Below are 9483 nucleotides of genomic sequence, written 5' to 3' on the forward strand. Positions count from 1 at the left end.
ATAATTATATTTAATGAACATTTATTTTTACACATTGTGCATATAAAAAGTAGTTAAATAAATAAAAGTATTTGGATATATTGAAATAATTTCATTTATAAATTAGCAGAGTATTTGATTTTTCAGCTTATATTAGACTAATTCCCTTCAAAACTTCTATCCAATAGCTGTTTAAGGAAGTAAAATCGCAAGTCCATCACCTCGTTAATCCCCAAGTTCTCACCCTTTGACCTACACTTCTTAATTATATGGACAACTATAATTTAAACCATTTTACTTCAGTAACAATTTGTTAACAGGCCCATTTACTCTATTTCTTTAATTTTAGCTTCTCTAGTTTTATAACTGTCCAATTATTCTTTTGAAAGATTCATTTTCGAAACTCAAATTTTGAGAAAATAATGTTATAAATTATAATCATAAATTTGATATGCTAATATTAATTATTCTTAATTTCAGTCCCTTCGATCCAAATTTTCTCAATATCAATCCCTTCGGTCAAATTACCAGAGAGAAGTAATCGGAAATTTTTAATGGCTAAAATAATGAGATCAAATTTGTCGTTTACTTCTATTATACGGAGTATTTCTTTTCCATTTTCTCTTTTGGTATTTGTGAAGTGGCCAAAACTTTCCATTGTCTTTTACGCCCAAATGCTAACTCCTCTCAGAATCAAATCCATTTTCTACTTCACCACCTCACAAATTTTTATGCATGTTTATTATTAATATAGAGCATTTCGCTCTATTCGGACGAATGAACATGTTAGGAACATCAATTGGAAGCAATGCAAAGTATGCATGAAAATTGAATTAAAGTTTTAGTGTGATATTTTGAATTTTAATAAATTGTTTAAATTACTAAAATATATATGTACTTTGTAGTGCTTGATACAGCCAGGAGGTGTTGAGTGTGGATATTATGTCATGCGATACATGTTTGACATCATGATAAAATATTCATATGTTGATTGTTTCGATAATGTAAGTGAATTTAAACAGAACTATGTATAGTTAAATTATATTTTTTTAATTAACATATTTAATAATTTTATTAATTAAATTATTTTGTAGGCATTTGAAAGCAATATCCGTACTCTATCAACGAAATATATGAAATTCGAGAACTATGGGTAAAATACTTCTTGGAAGAGTGCGTGTAAGTTGTAACTTTTGTTTTAGATTAAATATTATCTTGTGTTGATAACTTATTATTGTGTTGAAAGTACTGTATTAACTATATTATGGTTTTGAAAGTGTATTGATAATATTGTGTTAGTTAATTTGTATTCCATATGTTGATAGTATTTGTGTTGATAATATTGTTTTGTTAGATAAATTATATTGTGTTGATATATAGTGTGTTGATAAATAAATTATATTGTGTTGATATATAGTTTATTGATAGTTATTAGTATATAGCATGCGTTGATATGGATTTTGAGTAGTACAAGAATTTAAAAAATTAGGAGTACGGTTTTAAAATAAATAAAATATTTTTTAAAAAACATCCGTGTCTGTTCTTCATCAAGAACAGACGCTGATGAGATAAACAATTTTTAACATTTTTTGCGACCGTTCTATGTGAAGAACAGCCGCGGAAAGTGAAGCAAAAAAATAATCCCCAACCGTTCTGTACTAGGAACGATCGTGGAAAGTCACAAATAAAAAAAAATAATTTGCAACCGTTCTTCTCAAAGAATGGCCGCGAATGCTCAACATTCCGCGATTGTTTAACAATATTCGCAGAAAGTCCAAGGCTTTCCTCGACCCTAGTACTGCGACTGTTGTATAATAGTTGCAAAAATCCCTTCACAACAGTCACATATTAGCTGTTATTGGTGTATGTTTTATTGAAGGAAAGATTGGGTGAAGGCATAAACGAGCATGGAAGAAGAAGACTTGTATAAGATAATGCGGCAACGAGGTGCAAAACAGAGACAGGAGAGCATCACAAGGATCAAGGGGAAGACGGAATCCGAATTTTATTTTGGGGGTGGCCGTGAGTCCCACCATGACATCGTAGTGCAGGTTTCATGCCTTTGAAGCCACGGCGGTACTTACGTCATGACCACCAGCGTGAGGTCCAAAGACAAAAAACTTAGTCCTATCACTCACGGTTGATCTCATGCCATGAGGTCCATCGTGAGGTGCTAGACCAGGTCGCAGATCCTGGGGGTCACGCTGGCAGTCACGTCGTGAATGCCAGTGTGAACCCCTGGATCTAAGGTCTAGTCTAGGAGGTCACGCCGTGAGGTCAATCGCGAACTCCTATGCTCCTTCGCCTACTGATGATGGTCGCAATGGCAGTAACGACATGACCCCATCGTGACAACACATCTAGTACTGAACTTGAGTTGGGGATTCAACCTTTTGGAAGAAGAGTTAGTTATATATTGACGGGCCATTCGAGTTGTGTACTTTGCTTTATTGCTTTAACTAAATTTATTTATATATTTAATTTAATCTTTATTTTCTTTGATAAGAAAAGCTTTTGTGAGTCATTTTAAATTTTTTAAAATTAGCACTTTAATATGCCAATCTGTATTTCTTCTTTAGTTGTTTGAATGACCTTTATCTCAATCAGGCTTTCATCTGAAATAGTGTGGCATTCATATATACATGCACATGCTATATAAGACTTAGCATCTTCCTTTGGCACACCACATCGCACCATACTAATAATGGCTTTTCCCACTCTTTATTTCTTTTCCACTAAGACTATCCTTTCTTTGTGTTTCTTCACTTTCTTGGTTCTAGCATCTCCCTTCATTTCATCGGCCTCCAAGCTACCGGGGGTAATGAAACAGACAAAGTTTCACTTCTTGAATTCAAAAAAATGATCAAAGATGATCCATTTGGTGTGATGGCCTCTTGGAATGAAACCATCCATTTCTGTGAATGGCATGGTGTTTTGTGTAGCCGCCGCCACAGGAGAGTCAGGTCCATAAACCTCACCTCCTTGAAATTGGTGGGATCAGTGTCTTCTCACATTGGAAACTTGAGCTTTCTCAAGGCTTTGGATCTCCGAAACAATAGTTTTTCAGGTGACATCCCGCAAAACATTGGTCATTTATTACAAATTTTGCATTTGAACAATAATTCATTTAATGGGTTTATACCGTCAAATATTTCTGCATGTAAAAACTTACAACTTATAGATTTTTCATATATTGAGGGCAATATTCCACTCGAGCTTGGCACCCTAACTAATCTTCGTGCCCTTTCTTTTCATCACAACAACCTTAGTGGTAAAATTCCCCATTCTCTTGGAAATCTTTCATTGCTTAATCATTTTGATGTCTCCATTAACAACTTATTTGGAAAAATACCTTACTCTCTAGGTAGATTATGTGAACTACAATACCTTTTAGTTAACCTAAATAATTTGAGTGGCACTATAGCCCCTTCTCTGATCTATTCAACCTTTCATCCATGTTGGCTATTAATGTGGCTGCAAAGTCCCACCAACGATCATTCTTTTTTGAATGAACCTTTTTCTAGTTATAGTGATCGGAATTCTAGCTATCTGACTAATGTATTTACGAGTGAAGATCCCTACTATAATCGTTATATGTATGATGCTCAATATAGTTGGAATAATCATATTAATGGTTGCATTGACAGTTATCTTCAGTCGCAAATCTGTATAGATACTACCACTGTAAGTGGTAGTGATAATGACAGTTACGACATTCATGGGTCCGTATGTGATGGTGAAAGCCGCAATAGTAGCGAAGGCGAGAGTTCCAGTAGACGAACTCATACGAAGGGTGTTGATTTAACTATAAGAGAAAGTTCTAATGAGAATGAAACAGAAAGTTCTAATGAGAATGAAAGCGAAAGTTCTAATGATCTCGATCGAACTAAAAAATATAAGGATTTGTGGGTTCAATGCGAAAAGTGTTATGGATTAAATTATAAGAAATTTTTGAAATCAAAAATGCATATTTGTGAACAATGTGGATATCATTTGAAAATGAGTAGTTCAGATAGAATTGAACTTTTGATCGATCCGGGTACGTGGGAGCCTATGGATGAATACATGGTTTCTCGGGATCCCATTGAATTTGATTCGGAGGGGGAGGAGGAGGAGACTTATAAAGATCGTATTGATTTTTATCAAAGAAAAACAGGATTAACTGAAGCTGTTCAAACAGGCATAGGCCAACTAAACGGTATTCCCGTAGCAATTGGGGTTATGGATTTTCATTTTTTGGGGGGTAGTATGGGATCCGTAGTCGGGGAGAAAATCACCCGTTTGATTGAGCACGCTACCAACAAATTTTTACCTCTTATTATAGTGTGTGCTTCGGGGGGTGCGCGCATGCAAGAAGGAAGTTTGAGCTTGATGCAAATGGCTAAAATATCGTCTGCTTTATATGAGTATCAATTAAATAAAAGGTTATTTTATGTATCAATCCTTACATCTCCTACAACTGGTGGAGTAACAGCCAGTTTTGGTATGTTAGGGGATATTATCATTGTCGAACCCAATGCTTACGTTGCATTTGCGGGTAAAAGAGTCATTGAACAAACATTGAATCAAACAGTACCTTAAGTAATTAAAGATTTAGAATGAAAGATTTAGATTAATTAGTTATTAGACGGAGACGAGATTTTACGAATTTTTTTGTTCTTTGTTCATAGGGGAGAACAAATATCTTTTTCGATGGTGAAACTTTTTCAAAATCTAATGAGCTAATGAGAAAGGGTGGTTTCGCCAGAGTCCTATATAGTGTATACTTATACTGAAGTCTTACCCCCGATTCCCGTAGAACTTTTTTTTTAATACGCACCCCCATTACAATACCCATACCCAAGACTCACACCCTTTAATTAGTTAATAGTCCTAGTGCTTGGATTTCTATGTTTATTCTGATAAGAAACAAGATATTCAAATCATTTTTTTTTTCTAAATTTTTTATTTTAAGATCGAACAACTATTCCATCTATTGTATTTTCTATTGTATTTTCATGCAAATAGGGGCAAGAAAACTCTATGGAAAAGTGGAGGATTTTTTCGTTTCAGAAGGAGTTCAAACGCAGGTGTCGGCTAAATAGCAGTCTTGGTCCTATTGAAACTACCGGTGAAGATCCGAATATAAAAGATACGGTTAAAAACATTCAGAGTTGGGAGGATCGTGACAATTCTAGTTACAGTAATGTTGATCATTTATTCGGCGTTAAAGACAATGAGAATTTCATCTCCGATAACACTTTTGTAGTTTTTGATATTGAAAATCATATTTTTGAGATTGACAACGATCATTCTTTTTTGAATGAACCTTTTTCTAGTTATAGTGATCGGAATTCTAGCTATCTGACTAATGTATTTACGAGTGAAGATCCCTACTATAATCGTTATATGTATGATGCTCAATATAGTTGGAATAATCATATTAATGGTTGCATTGACAGTTATCTTCAGTCGCAAATCTGTATAGATACTACCACTGTAAGTGGTAGTGATAATGACAGTTACGACATTCATGGGTCCGTATGTGATGGTGAAAGCCGCAATAGTAGCGAAGGCGAGAGTTCCAGTACTCAGACATGTTCATCACACTTCCCCATCTTAGTTATTTTGAAATTCATCGGAACAATTTCACAGGAAATATTCCTATTACATTATCCAATGCAACAAACATATTGTTCATCTCTGCAAATATAAATAGACTAACAGGAAAAGTTCCCGACCTTGGAAAGTTGAAAAAACTACAGAAATTTTTGGTGGGAGGTAACCATCTTGGGGAAGGGAATGTTTTTGACTTGAAATTCCTTTATTCATTGGCCAATGCAACCGGTTTAGAGAAATTGGAGCTTGGTGGTAATAATTTTGGAGGTTTCTTGCCTACATCAATCACTAACCTTTCAAGAAACCTTATATATCTTTCCCTTAGGAGCAATAAGATTTCAGGAAACATCCCAAGGGGGATTTCAAATCTCATCAGCTTGCAGACATTGAAATTGTTTGACAATAAAATCAGCGGAGAAATTCCACCTGAGATTGGGCATCTTGGTAATCTGAGAATTTTGATTTTATTTGGAAACAAATTTTTTGGAAAAATTCCATCTTCTTTAGGAAATCTAACCCTTTTATTACACCTTAGTTTTCGAGAAAACTACCTCCATGATACAATTCCTGCAAGTCTGGGAAAATGTCAAAACCTAGAGTCCTTAGATCTTTCTTACAATAACCTTAGTGGTTACATCCCAAAGGAAGTTCTTAGCCTCTCATCTTTGTCAATTGCTTTGGATCTCTCTTACAATCAGTTGGCAGGTTCTATTCCAAAAGAGGTTGGATATTTGAAAAATCTAGGTATCTTGGATCTATCTTATATATAATTCATTGTCAGGCCCTATTCCACCCGAGCTTGGTAGTTGTGTTTACTTGGAAATCTTGAATCTAACAAATAACAATCTTGAAGGCCCAATTCCATGAGCTTTGGCAAATTTGAGGGGTATGCAATTCTTACAACTTTCTCACAACCATTTGATTGGTCAAATCCCAACTTTCTTGAAAGACTTCAAATTTTTACAGAATTTGAATCTTTCATACAATGAGTTTGAAGGAGCAGTACCTACCACAGGAATCTTCAACAACACAAACTTTGTTTCGATTGCAGCAAATAAAAAGCTCTGTGGGGGCATACCTCAGCTCAACCTCCCTAGGTGCAACACTACAAAGTCCATAAAGAAGAATTCAGAAGGTTATTTGAAAATAGTAATTCCTCTGATTTTTGGGATTGGGCTAATCCTTGTTGTGTTTCTTCTATGCCTTAGATGGTTAAGAAGACAAAGAAAGGAATCATTTCCTGATTTGCAAGAAAACTTCACCTTAATAAGGGCGTCTTATCAAACTATCCTCAAGTCCACTAATGGGTTCTCTGCAGAAAATTTACTAGGAGTTGGTGGTTACGGAACTGTATATAAAGGATGTTTTGATCATGATGGAACTGTTTTTGCAGTGAAAGTACTTGATCTTTTACTCCATGGAGCTTCTCAAAGTTTTGTTGCTGAGTGTGAGGTGTTGAAAAACACCCGACACCGCAATCTTGTCAAGGTACTAACTGCTTGCTCAGGATTTGATCTTCAAGGAAATGATTTTAAGGCTATAGTTTACGAATACATGGATAATGGGAACCTTGAGAACTGGTTGCATTTTAGTCCCCAAGAGAATTCCCGGATTGAAGACAATGGGAGGTTAAGTTTAGTTGAAAGGTTAAACATTCTCATTGATGTGGCATGCGCTTTGGATTATCTTCATAATGACTGTGAACCTGCAATAATCCATTGCGATCTCAAGCCGAGTAATGTTCTCCTGGATGAAAGCATGACTGCACACGTAAGTGATTTTGGACTGGCAAGATTTGTACAAAAAAGGATTGAAAGCTCTCAGACAAGCATAGTTTTATAGGAGTACAAGGAACTATTGGATACGCGCCTCTAGGTAAGTTTTATAATTTAAACTAATGCCTAATAAAGACTTCTCCAATCTTCTTTGTACTTTCTAATGCGTTTATTCTTGTAACCTACATTTGGATAGTCACTTTTTTTTTTTTATTTTTTTTTATTTTTTTTTATTATTATTTTCATTTGTGGAGTATGGGAAGCAGGCCATCAAAAGCAGGTGATGTATATAGCTTTGGCATACTAATCTTGGAAATGCTCACTGGGAGGAGACCTACGGATGAATTGTTCAAAGACGGCTTAAACCTTCATAGCTACGCTAAGGCTGGTTTAGCAGACAGAGAAGTAGAGATTGCAGATACAAAAATTCTCCAAGAAAGAGATGAACAAATACAAATGAGGAAGAAGGACAAATTTGATGTGTGCTTAGTTTGTATGATCAAAGTTGGGGTTGCTTGTTCTGTGGAATTCCCAGCCGATAGAATGAAGATTCGTGATGTTGTTGGTGAATTAAATAAAGCAAGGAAATCCTTCTTGAAGTAATCTGTCATGAACTGAAGATTAATCTGGTTAGGTATTCTTGTAGCTAGCAAGCATAGGAGTTTGTTTCATTATATATTTTGTCTTTTCTGTCATTACAATCTGTGTTTGGTGTATTTGAAGAATTATTCTGGATATTGTTTTTAATTCTATTTCTCTATTTCCTTCTCAATTTCTTCTCTTTTTCTGCTTAGCTTCTGCAAATCATCATGCAGACGCCCAGTTCTTTATGCATTTATAATTTCACTTGGATTAGATATCTAGCACTAGGATTTGAAAGAAAACAAGATTTCTGATAAGTTCTCTTATCAAAAAAGTTTATAGATACAAGTCGGCCAAGATTACAACAACAATCTTCTTCATCAAAAATACTTTACAACAAGTGTTAGACCTTGCTCACAACAACCTTAGTGGTTACATCCCAAAGGAAATTCTTCAACTCCCATCCTTATCAATTAGTATGGATCTTTCATACAACCAGTTCACAGGTTCCATACCAAAGGAGGTTTGGTATTTGAAAAATCTGGGCAACTTGGATTTGTCTCATAATTCATTGTCAGGACATATTCCAACAGAGCTTGGTAGTTGTGAGCACTTTTTAATTATTTTAATTTTTTATTTTAATAGTTTATTATTAAAATTATTTTAAAATGTCAATCCACCGTCCACGTAAGCAAGTAACCTGATGAAATGGATGATAACTTGCTATCAGGTGAAATTGCATACATTTGGAGTATTCAATGGCCTAACCGCATTTTTTTTTTTGGTTCAGTGGCTTAATTGCACTTTGAGGTAACATTCAGTGGCTAATTTGGATCTTATTCCTAATAATAATTCATGCACCAACTTACAAAAGAGTGGAGAGCAATGCTGACAGAAAGGGCAGCAAAGAGGAAGGTGAGAAGGCTAAAAAACCATGAATTTCTCTGATAGCCATTGGAAGGGATTTTTATTAGGAAGAAGAAGGTCATATAATGAAAAGACCTATTTACCCCCACATTTAACGCCTAACTAACTGTACATAAACGGAAGGATCATTGCTGGAACAAATTCAATAGTCAAGTGTCTTTTTCGTCCAAATTAAAAGACGAGGACCAATTTTGAAAAATCAACATAGTCGGGGGACCATTGCTGGAATTAACTCGGTTAAGAATGTGGTGAAATATAGTATAAAATAAGAGTCATCAACTATCTATTCAAACATTGATTAAAATACTAGATTGGATTCACAGTTGGTGGTCCCTAGACGTCGTCGATGCTGATTACATCGAATTGGGTCAATAAATTCCGCTGTGTAATGTTTTCTTAAATACTTCTAACATTGACTATTTAGTTAAGTCTTCAACATAACCACCATTGGTTGTGCTAAAAAGTTAACTTACCTAGCCAACTTTTCAAATTTGTTTATACCAAGTTTTTAAAGTTTAAAAAAATCTATTTACCCCTCTAGATTTTTACCTTTCAACTGGGACAATCACTTGTGCTCATTCCTGTTGATGAATAATCACGTCATTATCTTAAATCAAAATGG

The 9483-nt window shown here is 34.9% G+C and overlaps 1 pseudogene; it reads left to right on the forward strand.

The window, feature by feature from the left end:
- The first annotated feature begins 5001 nt into the window (after window positions 1-5001).
- LOC116020166 lies at window positions 5002-7749 on the forward strand (annotated as a pseudogene).
- The last annotated feature ends 1734 nt before the right edge of the window (window positions 7750-9483 follow it).

The sequence above is a fragment of the Ipomoea triloba genome, chromosome 5 (genome assembly GCF_003576645.1).
Source record: "Ipomoea triloba cultivar NCNSP0323 chromosome 5, ASM357664v1".
In the NCBI taxonomy this organism is placed as follows: domain Eukaryota; kingdom Viridiplantae; phylum Streptophyta; class Magnoliopsida; order Solanales; family Convolvulaceae; genus Ipomoea; species Ipomoea triloba.